Raw genomic sequence first — 19,367 nt, 5'->3', positions numbered from 1 at the left:
ATTCTACCATTGGTCTATGAAGAGGAAGCAAGGAGGCAGTTGGAAGTACGGCACCCTGGGGTATGACTCTTGCCTTACTTGCCTGCTGGGTGGCAACATGTTATAATAGTAGTAAGTGTGGGCTCTACAGCTAGACTGCCTTGTCTTGAATGTCGTTATATGTATGACATTTGGCAGGTTTCTTAACTCTAATTCTTAGATATCTCATCTATAAAATAGGCACAATACCTCCTATCTCGTGTGGTTGATGTGAGGATTAAATAAGATAATACTTAGGAAGTGCTTGGTACAGTGCCTTATGCATAGTAAGTACTAAGTATTAGCTATTATTAATATTAGGAGCCCTGGTGGCTCAGTGGTTAAAGTGCTCAGCTATAAACTGAAAGTTTGGCAGTTTGAACCCACCAGCAGAGCAGCTGAAAGATGGGCAGTCTGCTTCCATAAAGATTTACAGCCTTGGAAACAATATGGGGCAATTTTACTCTGCCCAATAGGGTCACTGTGAGTTGGAATCGACTCACTGGCAGTGGGTTTTTTATTAATATTAAGGAGCCCTGGTGGCATAATGGTTAAGCACTTGGCTGCTAACCAAAAGGTTGATGATTTGAACCTACCCAGTGATTCCACGAGAGAAAGACGTGGCAATCTGCTCCTGTAAAGATTACAGCCTAGAAAACCCTATTGGGCAGTTCTGCTCTGTCACATAGGATTGCTGTGAGTTGAAATCCAGTCGACAGCACCTAACAGTAACAACAACATTAATATTAGATGGTGTACATTTTGGGAGACTTAGAAGATGAATTGATTATAAAAGTACATTGAGACTATGTAGTCTCTATTGATTGTTCCATTTTAGTGAACTCTTAAATATAGTGAAAGCTCTCGTCACTGACCTTCACTCAACTGACTTGATAGATTAAGTTGATGCTTTTCATTCCTACTGAATATATACTGATCAGTGCTCAAGGCACATTGAAAGCTCATGGGCAGTGAGTTACTGCCCTTGAGCTAGTGGGCACTTCTCACATGCTTGAATTGAAAGCTTACCAAGAATTGGTTATGTTTGTTCCCAAACCCATTTATGCAAGTTGTACTTGCTATTGTTAAGTAGGTAATTTTAATGTAAATTTATGAAATATGAGTATAAAAAGGAAGCTACTGTTTCCATGAAAACTAAGTTTGATGTTTTGAAAAGACTTGATAAAGAATAGTTGCTTTTAAAAACTGGTCTGTTGTTTAAAAAGAGGGAAAAAGAAAACCCTGAAATTGGAAATCAAATGGAGTGTATTAGGGTTGCAACTTATGCGAGACAGATTGTGAAATTCCAATCAGATGATCCACACTCAAAAAGCCTAGGCCTTATATCACATCACCAAATTGGTGAATGAATGTACGTTTGTATGTTTTAAGTTGAAATGAAATGCTTACGGACTGTCTGTATTCTTTTGTGTGATTCTCTGCTTTAATCAACCAACTGCTTGTTCTGATAGTGTTATACAAGAGAGCTTCTACCGTATGGTCCATGTGCTGTGTTAAGTATTTTGTATGCTGTGGGCTTGCAGGAAAGGAGCACTGTCCAGTAGAGAATATTTATCAGTTTTATGGATTAGAGCTTGTAGTAGTCAGAATAATGCTCCCTCCCAAAGAAGCCCACATCCTAATCTCTGGGACCTATAAATAGGCAGGTTACATGGCAAGGGGAAATTAGGTTGCAGATAGAAGTAAGGTTGCTAATCAAATGAACTTGAGATGGGAAGATTATCTGGATTATCTGGGTGGGTCCAATGTAATTCCTAGGGTCCTTATAAGTGGAAGAGGGAGACAGAAGAGAATGTGTCAGAATGATGTGAAGTGAGAGAGATTCGGTCCAACATTGCTGGCTTTGAAGATAGATAAGGGAGCCAGAAGCCAAGGAATGGGGGTGGCCCATAAAAGTTGCAAAAGGCAAGGAAACAGATTCTTCTCTGGAGCCCCCAGAAAGGAACTCAGCCCTGCCAACACCTTAATTTTAACCTGATGAGACCTTTTTCAGACTTCAGACCTCTAGAGTTGTGATATAATAAACTAATGTTGTTTTAAGCTCCTAAGTCTGTGGTAATTTGTTACAGCAGCAATAGAAAACTAATACAGAGCTTGAGCCAAACTGATAATAAACAATAAATTCTACCCCTTTACCTCCCTCACCATCATCTATTTGTAAGTTTGTCGTAGTGTAGTGGCTTCCACGTTGCTGTGATGCTGGAACCTATGCCACCAGTATTTCAAATACCAGCAGGGTCACCCATGATGGACAGGTTTTGGCAGAGCTTCCAGACTAAGACAGACTAAGAAAAAAGGCCTGGCAATCTACTTCCAAAAATTAGCCATGGAAAATCTTATGGATCATAATAGAACATTGTCCAACTCACTCGCTTTGAACATGTTATCAAGAGGGATCAATTGTTAGAGGATTACATCATGTTTAGTGAAGTAGAAGGCCATCGAGGGCATGGAACCCCCTTAGTGAGATGGGGTCAACTCAATGGCAGCTACCAACAACAATCTTCCCAACTGTGCTCATAGGAAACCCAGGCCCTTCATACCTTGAGGTACCCTGGACACAAGATTTACACTAACATCTGGGTCTAGTCTTAGTAGTACTCATATTATCTTGAGAGAAGATACCCTCCTTTCCTTTAATCTTTTTTTCATTCATTCAATATTTACTGAGTCCCTACCATTTACCAGGCAGTATGCTAAATGCTGAGGCCTCATCAGGAGCAACACAGTTATCGGGTCTGCCTTCATACAGCGCTTGGGCTATTTTCATTATCTCTTCCCATCTCAAACCTGTATCTTTGAGAGTGGGTTTCTCAATACCTTCCTGTTTCTGGGTGGAGGAACACCTCTAGTTTTTTTTTTTTTTCTCATTTGGAAAACAAAGAATATTTGAGCGATTACTAACTCCATTCTTCCTTTAACGCTTTTCTTCAGATTGCTTTTAATTTGTGACCCTGGTATCTCCCCTGTCACTCATTTCACAAAGTGATTTTCCAGAATACTGTCATAGTCTTCCAACATCAAAATACCAGCAACAAAACTGACATTTCCACTAAGGAAAGAGAAGGGTGGTTCCCTCATGCTCCATCCTCCCAAGTGGCCATGCTCATTTTAAACTTTCCACTCCACTCAGATGTTTCCCTCCATTCAAAATGAACCATTTCCTCCAATCCAAGTCTCTCCCATTTATCAGGTCCAGCTCGCATTTGCCTTGCATGATGCCCTTCCAGCCCTAGCAACTTAACCTTGCATATATAGTACATATAGTTCTGAGCCATGCATTCCTGCTCCTTAAGGAGCCCTGGTAGCACAATGGTTAAGCACTCAATTGTTAACCAAAATGTTGGAGGTTCGAACCCATTTAGCAGTTGCATGGGAGAAAGACCTAGCAATCTGCTTCCATAAAGATTATGGCCAAGAAAACCCTATGGGGGCAGTGCCTCTCTGTCACGTGGGTTGCTATGAGTCAGAATCGACTCAGCAACACCCAACAACAGCATTATTTGCTATGCCATTTTGTTCTCTGGTTATCATGTGTGGCTTATGCATTTTGTTTCTTCCCTGACTAAAAACCAGTTTAATGGTTTCCCACTGCCCTCAGGATAAAGTCCAAACTCCTCATTATGGCATTCTGGGGACTCATGATCTGGTGACCCTGTCTTCCTCTCTGCCTTGTTCTAGTGCCCTCTCTCTACCCTCAGCAGCCATTCTGACATCCTCAAAAACACCATATTCTCTTCAACTTCTTGACCTTCAACATGTTATTGCACCTTTCTGAAATGCTCATCAACTGTTTCCCCTCCCACGCCCACTCCTACCCCCACCATCTTCACCTGGCTTACCCACCCTCCAGTTCACAGCTCAAGCATCACTTTCTGTAAGGGTCACCCCTGTATTGGGCCTCTCTTGATAACATCTTCCCTCAGACACATAATCCCTTAGCACTATGCGTTTCTCTGTAGCACCCATTGACTTGTAACTACTTGGATTTTTTTTTGTCTTCCTCTAGATAAAGGGTCACTATGAGTTAGAATCGACTTAACAACAATGGGTTTTCTAGATATAAGCTCCATTTTTCTTGGGAAAAAAAGAAGTGAGTAAATAAATTTATGAATGAATCATCCTTTAGTCTCAGAAGAAATACGCTCTCTAATAAAGGCCTCCATTATTCTCTTACCTCTGCATTATATTTTCTTTCCTTATAGCACTTATTACAATTCGTAATTTTTTAAATCATTTACTGCCTGTCTCCTCCAACTAGACTATGAGCTCAATGAAGGCTGCCGTATCACCAATGTCTAACACAGTCCCTGGCTCATAGTACACCCAAAAGTTATTACTCCATCTTTGTGGAATCCAGTCAAGGCACACCTTTGCTAATTCTTACACCCCTTGTGGACAAAGAGGCAGAGGATGTCCCCTGTGTTTCAGGATTCTCCCTGAACCTGGAATGTGCACTTCAGTCCATATCCTTTCCTGATATCTAAATAATGTTAGTTAATAACACTTAGAATGTCTATAACATCATTTGCCTCAAGTAATGTACACAATTTTCCACATATGAATTATTTATTTTTTATAAGGCAAACAAGCCAGGTATAATTGGCCCTATTACATGGATGAATGGTTCTTAATGTGAAGCAGAATCACCCGGAGTATTTGCTAAAATGACTGATTCCGAAACCCAAGCCCAAGAAGTTCTGATTCTTTAGATCTAAAATATCACCTAGGAATCTACTTTTAACAAGCTTCCCCAGGTGATTCTAAGGCAGATTGTCCAGAAATCATGCTTTGGGAAAGGCTGATATGGATTTTTTGTTATTGAGGTGAGATTTGCATAACATGAAATTACAGTCATGATGCTGTGAAACCACCAACTTATCTAGTTCCAAACCATTTCCATCATCCCGAAAGGAAACCCTGTACCCATTTAAGCAGTCACTTCCCATTTTCCCCTCCCCATAACCCCTGACAACCACCCATCTGTGTTCTGACTCTATGGATTTACGTATTCTAAATATCTCATTTCTTTTACTTGGCATGATGTTTTCAAGATTCATCCGTGATGTCATGAATCAGGACTTCATTCCTTTTTATGGCTGAATGATATTCCATCGTATGACTGTACCCCATTTTGTTTATCCATCCATCTGTTGATAGATATTTGGGTTGTTTCCACTTTTTGACTATTATCAATAATACTGTTATGAACAGCCATGCATAAGTTTCTGTGTGGACATGTTTTCATTTCTCTTGGGCATGTATACTTTCCTAGTTATCTAGTGCTGCTATAACAGAAATACCACAAGTGGATAGCTTTAACAAAGAGAAATTTATTCTCTTACAGTCTAGGAGGCTAGAAGTCCAAATTCAGGGTGCCAGGTTCAGGGAAAAGCTTTCTCTCTCTGTCTTCTCTGGGGAAAGGTCCTTGTCATCAATCTTCCCCTGGTCTAGGAGTTTCTCAGTGCAGGAACCCTGTATCCAAAGGACGAACTCTGCTCTCGGCTCTGTTTTCTTGGTGGTATGAGATCCCCATGTCTCTCTACTTCTTTGTCTCTTTTATATCTCAAAAGAGATTGGCTTAAGATGCAACCTAAACTTGTAGATTGAGTCCTGACCCATTGATATAACTGTCTCTAACCCCACCTTATTAACATCATAGAGGTAGGATTTACAGCACACAGGATAATCACATCAAATGACAAAATGGTGGACAATAACACAATACTGGGAATCGTGGCCTAGCCAAGTTGACACACGTTTTGGGGGGACAGAATTCAATCCATAACATACCTTGGAGTGGAATTGACGGGTCATGTGGTAATTCTGTGTTTAACTTTCTGAGGAACCCTAAAACGGATTTTGAAGTGGATATCAAAGCAGTGTAGTAACCTGCTCAGATAATAACACTAGCTATGATTCATTGTTATGATTTGCCAGGCACTGATCTAAGAGGCTTTATCAAAGTCATTGTTATCTAATTTAATCCTTTTTACCAGCCTATGAGGAAGGTGTTATTCTAACCCCCCATTTTGCAGGTGAGCAAACTGAGGCTAAAGGAAGGTAAGTAATTTGCCCAGAGTCACATAGCTAATAAGTGGTAGAGCCACTCAACTTATTCTGACTTCAAAGTCCGTGTTCTTTCACTTAACCCCAGGCAGCCTGCCTCCCACAGAGTTTTCCTCATTTGCAAACTTCTGGGTCCTTGGCATGCTCAGTGCGCACTTACTTCCCCAGTCGTAATCAGAATTATGATCTGTTGCCTTTAAAGGTACTTTATTACAAATTACCAATGGAAAAAAAACCCTGTCTTCCTGCAGTTCTTTACTCTGCATTTGGTGAAACAACAGGCCCCAGGGAAAGAGGCCCTTTTTTTAGAAGAAAGAAGTATGTTCTTTCTGCCCTCCACACATACCAAATTAATTATCAGCTACGGAAGAAATTGCTGAAACTTCTGGCTCACTTGGCCCTTCTTCTCCTCCAAAGCAGGAAGCAGCACAGCAAGCAGCGACTTTAATTCTGAAGCTCAAGTGCTCTCCTGCATACCATAGCCTGGGACAAAGGTTCAGTGCACTGGGTATGGCCCTGTATAAGGCAACCATCAATAGGTAGAATGTTTATGGAAAGTAGAATGAGATGTACAAACAAGACCTTCCATCAGGAGTTTGGGTAAACATTGAGTGAACTCCCCTTCACGCCTGGCCTTTCGTGTACACTGGTGTTAGGAGGTCATGCAGAGGCCATCTATTACCAATATGAATAAATAAATTGTTCTGCGTAAGGCTTTCTACTTGCAGCAGAAGCTCGGATTGAAAGTGTTTCACTGGGCAGTAGATGTAGCTAGATGATAGATCTCCCTAATCTGCTCACCTCTGGCTTCCACCTTCTCCTGCCTCAGTGATTAATATATTTGATTTAAACATTCCCTCTTTAGATCTTTGTTTTTAAGCAATAAACAGAAGTAGCACAAGTCCCTAATACCTCCGATATTCTCAGGAAGGAAGAGCCATGATTGTCTTGGTGGAGAAATGACTCCAAAAGTGGTTGCTGTTGTTAGGTGCCATTGAGTCAGCTCCAACTTATAGCAAACCTATGTGGTGATACACAGAACAAAACACTGCCCAGTCCTGCACAATGCTCACAATCGTTACGCGTAAGCCCATTTTTGCAGCCGCTGTGTTAGTCCATCTTCTTGAGGGTCTTCTTTTGTGCTGACCCTCTATTTTAACAAGCATGATGTCCTTCTCCAGGGACTGGTCCCTCCTGATAACATGTCCAAAGTATGTAAGACGTAGTCTCATCATCCTTGCTTCTAAGGAGCATTCTGGTTGTACATCTTCCAATACAGTTTTGTTCATTCTTTTGGCAGTCCATGCTGTATTCAATATTCTTCGCTAACACCACAATTCCAAGGCATCAATTCTTCTTTGGTCTTCCTTATTCATTGTTCAGCTTTTGCATCCATATGATGTGATCGAAAATACCATGGCTTGGGTTGGGGCATCTTAGTCCTCAAAGAGACATCTTTGCTTTTGAACACTTTTAGGAGGTCTTTTGCAGCAGATTTGCCCAATGCAATGTGTCTCTTGATTTCTTGACTGTGGCTTCCGTGGCTGTTGATTGTGGATCCAGGCAAAATGAAATCCTTGACAACTTCAATGTTTTCTCCGTTTATCACGATGTTGCTCATTGGTCCAGTTGTGAGGATTTTTGTTTTCTTTTGTTGAGGTGTAATCCATACTGAAGGCTGTGGTCTTTGATCTTCATTAGCAAGTGTTTCAAGTCCTTTTCACTTTCAGCAAGCAAGGTTGTGTCATCTGCATAACACAGGTTGTTAATGAGTCTTCCTCCAATCCTGATGCCCCGTACTTCTTCATATAGTCCAGCTTCTCGGATTATTTGTTCAGCATACAGATTGAGTAGGTATGGTAAAAGGATACAGCCCTGACGCACACCTTTCCTGACTTTAAACCATGCAATACCCCCTCGTTCTGTTTGAACAACTGCCTCTTGATCTATGTACAGGCTCCTCATGAAGCACAATTAAGTGTTCTGGAATTCCCATTCTTTGCAGTGTTATCCATAATTTGTTATGATCCACACAGTCAAATGCCTTTGCATAGTCAATAAAATACAGGTAAACATCTTTCTTGTATTCTGTGCTTTCAGCCAGGATCCATCTGACATCAGCAATGATATCCCTGGTTCCACATCCTCTTCTGAAACCGGCCTAAATTTCTGGCAGTTCCCTGTCGATATTACTGCTGCAGCTGTTTTTGAATGATCTTCAGCAGAATTTTGCTTGCATGTGATATTAATGATATTCTTCTATAATTTCCACGTTCGGTTGGATCACCTTTCTTGGGAATAGGCATAAATATGGATCTCTTCTAGTCAGTTGGCCAGGAAGCTGTCTTCCATATTTCCTGGCATAGATGAGTGAGCACCTCCAGCGCTGCATCTGTTTGTTGAAACATCTCAATTGATATTCCATCAATTTCTGGAGCCTTGTTTTTCACCAATGCCTTCATTGCAGCTTGGACTTCGTCCTTCATTACCATCAGTTCCTCATCATATGCTACCTCGTGAAATGGTTGAATATCGATCACTTATTTTTGATATAATGATTCTGTGTATTCTTTCCATCTTCTTTTGATGCTTCCTGTGTCATTTAATATTTTCCTCACGGAATCTTTCACTATTGCAACGTGAGGCTTGGATTTTTTCTTCAGTTCTTTCAGCTAGAGAAATGCCAAGCGTTTTCTTTTCTTTTGGCTTTCTATCTCCAGCTCTTTGCACATGCCATTTTAATACTTTACTTTGTTTTCTCGAGCCACCCTTTGAAATCTTCTGTTCAGTTCTTTTACTTCATCATTTTTTCCATCTGCTTTAGCTACTCAGCGTTCAAGAATAAGTGTCAGAGTCTCTTCAGACATCCATTTTGGTCTTTTCTTTCTTTCTGGTCTTTTTAATGACCTCTTGCTTTCTTCAAGGACAATGGCTTTGATGTAATTCCACAACTCATCTGGTCTTCGGTCTTCAGTGTTCAACACGTCAAATCTATTTTTGAGATGGTCTCTACGTTTAGGTGCGCTATGTCAAGGTTGTACTTTGGCTCTTGTCGAATTGTTCTAATTTTCTTCAGTTTCAACTTGACCTTGCATATGAGCAATTGATGGTCTGTTCTGCAGTCAGCCCCTGACCTTGTTCTGACTGATGATATTGAGCTTTTCCATCGTCTCTTTCCACAGATGTAGTTAATTTGATTCCTGTGTTTTCCATCTGGCGAGGTCCATGTGTGTAGTCGCTGTTTATGTTGGTGAAAAAAGGTATTTGCAATGAAGAAGTCGTTGGTCTTGCAAAATTCTATCATGTGATCTCCTGCATCTGTCATCCAGGCCACATGTTGCAACTACTGGTCCTTCTCCTTTGTTTCCAACTTTCTCATTCCAATCACCAGGAATTATCAATGGATCCTGATTGCATGTTCGATCAATTTCAGACTGCAGAAGCTGGTAGAAATCTTCAGTTTCTTCATCTGTGGCCTTAGTGGTTAGTGAGTAAATCTGAATAATAGTTGTATTAATTAGTCTTTCTTGTAGGTGTATGGATATTATCCTATCACTGACAGCATTGTACCTCAGGATAGATCTTGAAATGTTCCTTTTGACAACGAATGCATACGCCATTCCTCTTCAAGTTGCCATTCCTGGCATAGTAGACTATATGATTATCTGATTCAAAATGGCCAATACTAGTCTATTTCAGCTCTCTAATGCCTAGGATAGCAATCTTTGTGGGTTCCATTTCATTTTTGGTGATTTCCAATTTTCCTAGATTCATACGTCATACATTCCATGTTCCAATTATTAATAGATGTTTGCAGCTGTTTCTTCTCATTTTGAATCATGCTACATCAGCAAATAAAGGTCCTGAAAGCTTGACTCCATCCATGTCGTTCAGGTCGACTTTGAGGAGGCAGCTCTTCCCCAGTTGTCTTTTGAGTGCCTTCCAGTCCGGGGGTCCCATCTTCCACACTGTATCAGACAGTGTTTTGCTGCTATTCATAAGGTTTTCACTGGCTAATTTTTTTCAGTAGACTGCCGGGTCCTTCTTCCTAGTGTGTCTTAGTCTGGAAGCTCAGCTGAAACCTGTCCACCATGGGTGACCCTGTTGGTACTTGAATACTGGTAGCATAGCTTCCAGCATCACAACAACACATAAGCCCCCACAGTATGACAAACTGATAAACACATGGGGGCCTCCAAAGGAGAGAGGTAAAAAGGGTCTCCCAAAGAAACCCTGGGGCTTAGAGGACCAATTTCTGTTAATACAAGTTTTTTTTTCCTTGCCCCTCCCATTTCAGAACTTCCTTGGAGAGATAACATGTTCTGAATCTTGCAGTTCAAGGTTTAGTCTGGTTATAAAGCAATGTGAGTGATAGAGACCAGAGAAACCCCCGAGACTATTGCCCTAAAATACCCTCTTAACCTGGAACTGAAGCCACTCCCGGACGTCACCTTTCAGGGAAATAATAGATTGGCCTTTTATAAAATAAATAATAACATCCATGAGGAATGTCCTCCTTTAAACAATCCATTATACGAGACCGAACAGTCAACATTTACACAAAAGCAAAGATGAGAAGACAAGGAGGGGCAAGGAAACTGGATGGATGGAAACAGAGCAGGCAGGGTGGAAATGATGAGAGCATGAATTGTGTAAAACACAACGAAATATTTTTTAAAAAGATGCAATGTGAGGGCAGTGAACGGAGGCCTAGTCATCCCTGTAGCCCCAATGCCTCACATAGTACCTGGTTCAGGGCAGTCAAGGTAATGGTGGCCAATAAAAGTATAAAATCCTGGAACTGCCATGTGTTTTGAATTCATCCTTGGACCTATCCAAATGAGACCCAACAGCCAGACCTCTGGAGGACAGCTTAATTGTCCTCATAAACAAGACCATTTTCTTTTCTTCCCATGGAAAACAGGATCCAACAAAACCCTCACTGATGAATGTCCCCATCCCTGTGCTCTGAGAATAGATTATTGTGTCTTTGCCAGGAACTGGCTATCCAGTGAATAATCTGTTCCTATACATTTATACTCACTGCAGAGTATTCTGGGACGTGTTTATAGTCAAGAAAAGTTAGTACTAACATTGTGTCAGGGGATTAATCCATTTTAATTGTAAATGCCAAGAACAAACCCCCTTTTTTGGGGCCCAGATGTATGACTTTGGTTAAATATTTATAGATCAGTTACAATGTTTACTCTTAATTCTGGAGCTAGGTATTCACTTGCATAATTGCATACTTCTCCCCACCTACAACCCTATCCAGTGTTCTCCTGATGTTTTCTTTCTAAACTATATAAATAGTGGTGGTGGTGGTGCTGGGGAGATGACAGGAACATCTGACTACTGGACTAGAGCTGCTGATACTGGTGGAAGGTGGCCCTGCACTAGTAGAGTAACTAAGAAAATGCTTTAGGTATATTAACAGGATCGTGGAATGAGCAGAGGCCTCAGAAATCAGGAAACCTGGATACTAGTGCCATTTCTGCTACAAATTAGCTGTGTGACTTTTTCTGGGCTTTAGTTTCCTCATCTGTAAAATTAAGGGAGTTGAATTTCTAAGACATCTTCCAGCTCTGAACTTTCCTAGCAGCCCACTCTAAATCATCTTGGAACCTCTACCCATTCCAGGTATAACACTTGGTGCTTTTTAGAGCATCATTATCTTATCCAGTAGAACTTTCTGTGGTGAAAGAAATCTTCTATATCTGTGATGTCCAATATAGTAGCCTCTAGCCACATAGAGCTACTGAGCACTTGGCATGTGGCTAATGTGACTGAGGAACTGAATTTTTAGTTTAATTTTAGTTAACTTACATTTAACAGTCATATATAGTTAATGCCTACCAAGACAGCACAATTCTAAATGATTAGTAGTAGTGTTGGCCAGCTCATCGCAGACGACATTATCTGTGTTAATGATGACTTCCAACTTGGGGAAGATTAAAGAAGTGGTTGGTAACCACTGTTCAGTAGGAATGCTTTTCCTCCAAATATGGAAAGGTGGTAGGACCCAATCAAATATTCTAGATGTGTTAAGTTTTCAAGAGGCCCAACTCCTGAGTTCTAATTAGTTCCACTGAAAAGTAGAAGGGTATAGCAAACAATTGAACTAGTATCATTTTTCCCCCCTTGAAATGTTAGTATGCTTTTCACAGCACTATGTTATGCTAGGAAAACAATGTCACCGCAGGGCATTTTCAGACATACACAGCAGATTGCACAATGAGTCAACTTCCATCATACCACATTAATTAAACACTTCTCATACAAAAAAGAGCTTGTTTACTTAATTCACAAAATGTTTCTTTGTCATTTAATAGTTTTTTGATCTATATCCCATAGCATTAACTGCAGAGAGTTATTAACCTGTCTGAATTAAAAATGGTAGCAAATGTACTGATAGACACAAGAAGGTCCTCATCATACAACTCATTGAGTTAAAAATCAGCTATGGACCAGTGAGTAAATGCTGTTCCTGGATTTACCTTTCCCTCTTCCAAATTTACTATATTTGTAAATAACCAAAAAAACCCCAACCCACTGCCGTCAAGTCGATTCTGACTCATAGTGACCCTATAGGACAGAGTAGAACTGCCCCATAGAATTTCCAAGGAGCGCCTGGTGGATTCGAACTATTTGTAATAGTATAGTAAATAATAATAATTGTTATAATTAATTATCAATATTAGTAATAGTAGTGTTACTTATTATTTAGTCAAGACTTTTCTATCATAGTGCTTAGAGAGCATGTAGCAATCATGGTAAGCTTTGGGAATACTTTAAAAAATATTAAACTCTGGATTCATAAACTGGTTTTAGAATAGAGGCTTCTAATATGACCTGTTCAGAGTGTGTAAATTATCACACAATATCATTAATATCACATGCTAGCAAAATTCTGCTGAAAATAATTCAAAGATGACTGCAGCTGTACATCAACAGGGAACTGCCAGAAATTCCAGCTGGATTCACAAGAGGATGTGGAATGAGGACTATCATTGCTGATGTCAAGTGGATCTTGGCCAAAAGCAGGAAATACCAGAAAGATGTTTACCTGTATTTTATTGACTATGTGAAGGCATTCAATTGTGTGGATCGTAACAAATTATGAAAAACATTGCAAAAAATGAGAATTCTAGAACACTTTATTGTGCTCATGTGGAACCTGTACATGGACCAAAGAGGCCGTTGTACAGACAGAACAAGAGGATACTGTGTATTTCATATTGGGAAAGGTGTATGACAGGGTGGTATCCTTTCACTTTACTTATTCAATCTGTAAATCTGTATGCTGAACAAAATAATCCAAAAAGCCAGACTATATGAAGAAGAACACGGCATCAGGATTAGAGGAAGTCTCAATAACAAACTGCAATATGCAGATGACACAACCTTGCTTGTGGAAATTGAGGACAACTTGAAGCACTTACTGATGAAGGTCAAAGACTACAGCCTTTGGTATGGATTACACCTGAATGTGAAGAAAATGAAAATCCTCATAACTGAGCTTATAAACAGTATCATGATAAATGGAGAAAAAATTGAAGCTGTCAACTATTTCATTCTACTTGAGTGAGTAGTCAACGTTCATGGAAGCAGCAGTTAGGAAATCACATGGCATGTTACATTGGGCAAATCTGCTGCAAAAGACCTCTTTAAAGTTTTAAAAAAAACAAAGGTGTCACTTTGATGACTAAGGTGAGTCTGACCCAAGACATCGTCTTTTCAATCTCCTCATATGCATTCGAAAGTTAAATAATGAAAAGGGAAGACAGAAGAATTGATGCATTACAACTGTGGCGTTGGCGAAGAAAATTTAATATTCATGATGGACTTCCAGAAGAATGAATAAATCAGCCTTAGAAGAAATATAACCAAAATGCTCCTTAGAAGTGAGGATGGTCAGACTTCAGTTCACTTAACACTTTGGACACTTCATCAGGAAAGACCAATTGCAAGAAAAGGACAGCATATTTAGTAAAGTAGAAAGTCAGGGAGAACTATGGAAACCCTCAATGAGATGGATTGACACAACAATGGACTCAAACATACCAGTGATCATGAAGATTGCTCACAACTAGGCAATATTTTGTTCTGTTATATGTAAGTTCACCGTGAGTCAGAGCTAACTCAGTGGCAACTAACAACAACAACCCAAAAAGTAATATCTATGTGTGGGAAGGCAAATTCATAGCATGAAAGCTATCATCCCCCACCAGTTTCTTTGCTCTTGGCATTCTTTCCAGCTGATCTTGGGCCTAGCCTCAGAATTCCTCTCAATACAATGCTCCAAGCAGCCACTTTCAAGAGCAGCTAAGTCAATTACATAACAACATTTAAGATGAAACATATTTGCCCTCTTTAATCTTTGCTAATGTGGACATGATCAATTTGTAAGAAACAAAAATACAATAAAATACATATAGTTCTACAGCTGAAAGGAACCTTTGAGAGCACTCAATCTGTCAACCTTGTTTTATAGATGAGAAGACTGAGGACCAAAGAATGGAAGGAAGTTGTCCAAGGTTACACAGTCAGTTGATAGCAAAAATGGGACTAAATCCCAGCCTACTGACTGTCATGAATTGATTTATGTCCCCACAAAAATGTGTGTATCAACTTGGTTAGGCCATGTGTGGTTGTCCTCCGTTTTGTAGTTGTAATTTTATGTTGAGAGGATTAGGGTGGGATTGTAACACCACCCTTATTCAGGCCACCTCCCTGATCCAAGATAAAGAGTTTCTCTGGGGAGTGGCCTGAACCACCTGTTATCTCGCAAGAGATAAAAAGGAAAGGGAAGCAAGCAGAGAGCTGGGGACCTCATACCACCAAGAAAGCAACCCCTGGAGCAGAGCGCATTCTTTGGACCTGGGGTCCCTGTGCCTGAGAAGCTCCTCGACCAAGGGAAGATCAATGACAAGGAATCTTCCTCCAGAGCCAATAGAGAGAGAAAGCCGTCCCCTGGAGCTGACACCCTGAATTTGAACTTGTAACCTACTAGACTGTGAGAGAATAAATTTCTTTTTGTTAAAGCCATCCACTTGTGGTATTTCTGTTATAGCAGCACTAGATGACTAAAACACTGACTCAGCGTTTAGCACAATACCATCTCTAGTGCGCCACAGGGTAACTGTACCTAGGATGTTTGGTGCAGGATTAACGTCAGTCTTGAGTTTACTGGAAAGGATGTCTACTTACCTGAACAGTTGAGGCTGGGTAGGCCTGGCTATTAAACTAAATCAAACAGTTGATTTTAGGATGGCCATGTCCAAACAGATTATTTGGCATATTTTCCCCATGGGTCAAACTTAACATGTTTTCCAGACACCTGTATCATGTGTCACCTGATTGGAAGAAATAGCAGCCCGTTAATTGATATGACCAACCCTAGCTTAGTAGGATCTGCTGAAATGTGTAGTGCCGATTAACAAATGTAACAAACTGTAATGTAACAAATTGTTATCATTAGCAAATTCCTGGATTTTTGCCTTTGTTAATGTGTTTCTCTCCACCTAATAACTTGCTCCTCTTCCTCATGACCTCTGCTCTCAATAGGGGTTGTTCCTGTGCCAAAATGATGTTTGTTTAGTCTGATAACATTGATAAAATTTTCAGGCAATAGCTAAGAGTTTTGCCCTCACAGTTTCAGTAGAGGGAAGAGAAACCTGCTATTCTAATCAGAAGTAGCAGCAGGAACCTAGGAGCATTGGTTACCAGTTCCTTAGATTTTCTTTGTGACCTAAGTTAAATGATTTGCAAAGGGGGCAATACTATTATTATTTATTAAATAGTGTAATTACTGCAAATGAGCAATCAGGAGAAGAGCATAATTGTAGGTAATGGCATTATCATCTAATTGCCAGATGCATTTGTTTCTAAACAAACATGCAGTGCCTCTGTTTAGAAAATGTGTTTATATCCTAAAGTTTCCCCTGCTGTTCAACATCCTCAGTAAAGCAGCAAGTTGTATTAGGATAGTTTACCCTCCCTCCTTTTTTTTAACTTTTTGCTGTGTCTTCAAGACCCCATTCTTGTCCTTGCAATTGCTTCCTTATAATCCTTTAAGTAAACTGTATTTCAGTGTGTTTGAAGTAGCTCAGCTCTTCTGCAGGCATGAGTAAGAGAGGCGTAATCTCCCAGCATCCATTGGAAGACTTGCCCTTCAGCTAGTGATTTACACCTATGATTTCCTTTCCAAGACTGGCTTGCCTCCTGCCATACCCTGAAGTCTTGAAAGAAGCGGACAGACACCCAGGGTTCCTTGGCAGAGAAGAGAGTGTGAATGTCTTCCCCACCATGTCCAAAATGGAAAAGGTTTGGGTTTTTTCCCATCATCTCTTTCAGTGAGATCTACGGCTCATCCTTTAGGAGCTCTATTCTGTTTGCAGGTGGTCTCCTTTCAGATGTTGATTCCTAAGATGGCTAGTCTTCCCAGGGATATCTGGTGTGGCAGAAGCCCCTGTAAAAGAGTGTGTGTATTATTTTAACGGTACACTCTTAGAAAGGAAGATCAGACTGTCAACATTAACCCCTCCAGCTTTTGATAAATCATTCTTCTTAATCTTGCTGTCTGTGATGGATAAAGTTCTATGTCAACTTGGCTAGGCCATGATTCTGAGTGGTTTGGCAGATATTGTGTAATCATCCTCCATTTTGTGATCTTATGTGAGCAGCCAATCAGTTGAAAGGGGAGTTTCCTTGGGAGTGTAGCTGGTAGCCAGTACATATAGATGTTATGGCAAAGCTTGCCTTCTCTGGATCCTGCATGTGACTTGTCATCTTCTGACCTCCGGTTCTTGGGATGTGAGCCAGCAGCCTGCCGTGTGACCTGCAAATTTTGGGATTTGTCAGCTCCTGCAACCATGTCCAGCCTGATGTCTGACCCACGAATTTGGGATTTGCCAGCCTCCACATCTGTGTGAGCCTGAGCCCCGTTTCCTTGAAATAAATCTCTGTGTGTGTGTGTGTGTGTGTGTGTGTGTGTATACACTTTACTGGTTTTGCTCCTCTAGAGAACCCAGCCTCAATGTCACTACCATCCTCATTTTTACATGGAATTAGATACCTACCAATCATTCAAGGGTGACAGTACCTCATGAAACACTAGGATCCACCCATTTCGTTCAGATCATTGACTCTCTCCACACTACTAGGCTGAAAACCTTGTGTCTGAGCTTTTCCTATGGAACCATGTAGAGAACCAAACAGTGTAAAGGCAAGCTGTACAAATGCTAATTTTAAAATGCCTGACCATTTTCTCTTCAGTACTGAGGGAATCTGAGCGAAGCAGGTCCCCTGTTCTAAGGGTCCAGGATTAAGGCTGCCGGAAATCTCCATTTCTAGTTCCCTTTACATGGAAGTTCAGAGCCCTGGTGGCACAGTGGTTAAGAGCTTGGCTGCTAACCAAATGGTCAGCAGTTTGAATTCACCAGCTGCTCCTTGGAAACCCTATGGGGCAGTTCTACTCTGTCTTGTAGGGTTGCTATGAGTCTGAATTGACTCGATGGCATCAGGTTTGATTTTTTGATCACATGGATATTACTCTTAACCTTAAATCATCCAGCCCTGAAATATTTCCAGAGTCCCTATACAGCAAATCATGGTCAGATATGAACTATGTATTAATTCTGAACCTCTGTAAAGTAGATGCCAAGATGGCATTAGACATGTAAGAGGTTTATTGGAGGAGGTACTTTGAGGTGAAGTGGGAAGGAAGCCAGAGTAGGTGATAGAGCTGTCAGATTGTGGTGCAGGTCTTGACCCTTGTGAAGGAGAAAGGAAAGGAAAGAGGATTGTTTAAGCAGAGTCTCAGACTGCAGCACACTTTTAAGAAAATTTCAACCTAGCCAATGAGGAGTTCTCAAGCCAATATCACCCATCGGAGGAGTCCCCTGTCTCACAGGAATGGGCCTCCCTTTGTAGTCCTGCCATGGTCAGTCATTGGGTGGGAACAGCCCTTTGGAAGTGTGGCCTTTACTCAAACGCAGTAATAGATTCCGAGGGTCAGCAGCTGGAGCCATCTGTCAGTTGTACTCCCCACAGCAGGAGATCTGAGTGGCACATTTTCGTGGCTATCACAAAATCCTAATATTAACTGGGATTGGCTCATTAGAAAATCTTCATCTCTAGCTGCTACTCTGACCTAAGCACTGTAAGAAAGTATTATTTCCCCATGTCAGTGTTGTGGTTTGCTTGAATTGGTCATCTCTTTCCTCAAACTCTGGTCAGTTCCCCTCCACTGCCACTAAGAACTGTTTGTTGGTCAGTCTTTCGTCATATGGGTGAAAAATGCAAACCATTAGCTTCTTTCCTGGGTCTATCTCTGTTATGGATTGAACTGTGTCCCCCCCCAAAATAGGTGTTAGAATCCTAACCCCTATAAACCCTGGTGGCGTAGTGGTTAAGAGCTATGGCTGCTAACCAAGAGGTCAGCAGTTTGAATCTACCAGGCGCTTCTTGGAAACTCTATGGGGCAGTTCTACTCTGTCCTATAGGGTCTCTAAGAGTGGGAATCAACTCAACGGCAACGGGTTTTTTTTTTTTTAATACCTGTGAAGTAATGCTCTTTGGATTGGGGTTCTTTGTTATGTTAATGAAGCTGTATCAGTGTAAGGTGTGTCTTAAACCAGGTCACTTCTGAGTGATATAAGGAGCAGCATAGACACAGAGAGAAGCAAGCACGAATAGGGGAAAGATAGATGCCACATGGAGATCTTCAAGGAATGCCAAGAAGAATGCCAGAGAAGCTGAGGCAAGGATTTTCCCCTAGAGTGCACAGAGAAAGCCTTCTCCTAGAGCTGGTGCTCTGAATTCGGACTTCTAGCCTCCCAAACTGTGAGAAAACAAATTTCTGTTTGTTAAAGCCTCCCATCTGTGGTATTTCTGTTATAGCAGCACTAGATAACTAAGACAAACTCTATCTTCTTCAGTCCTTTGAGATTTAGCCATGTTCGTTGTACTTTGTGATTTCAAGCTACAACGCTTCCTTTTCTCCTGTTTCCCTAATTTTTAACTAGCTCCTCCTTCTCTTCTGCTATCAGACATGTCCAAGTTTCTCCAGTTTTACATAAACCTTCACTCAACCTCAGTTTGCCATCCAAATCACTTTCCTATCATTCCACACTTGCTGCCATTGATTCAGAACAGTGTAGTACCAAAACAAACAAACAAAACCCTGTTGCCATTGAGTCTGACTCACAGTGGTCCCATAGGAGAGAGTAGAGCTGCTTCATAGGATTTCCAAGGCT

Source organism: Loxodonta africana, chromosome X (assembly GCF_030014295.1).
Source record: "Loxodonta africana isolate mLoxAfr1 chromosome X, mLoxAfr1.hap2, whole genome shotgun sequence".
Lineage (NCBI taxonomy): Eukaryota > Metazoa > Chordata > Mammalia > Proboscidea > Elephantidae > Loxodonta > Loxodonta africana.
This window is presented reverse-complemented; position numbering follows the sequence as displayed.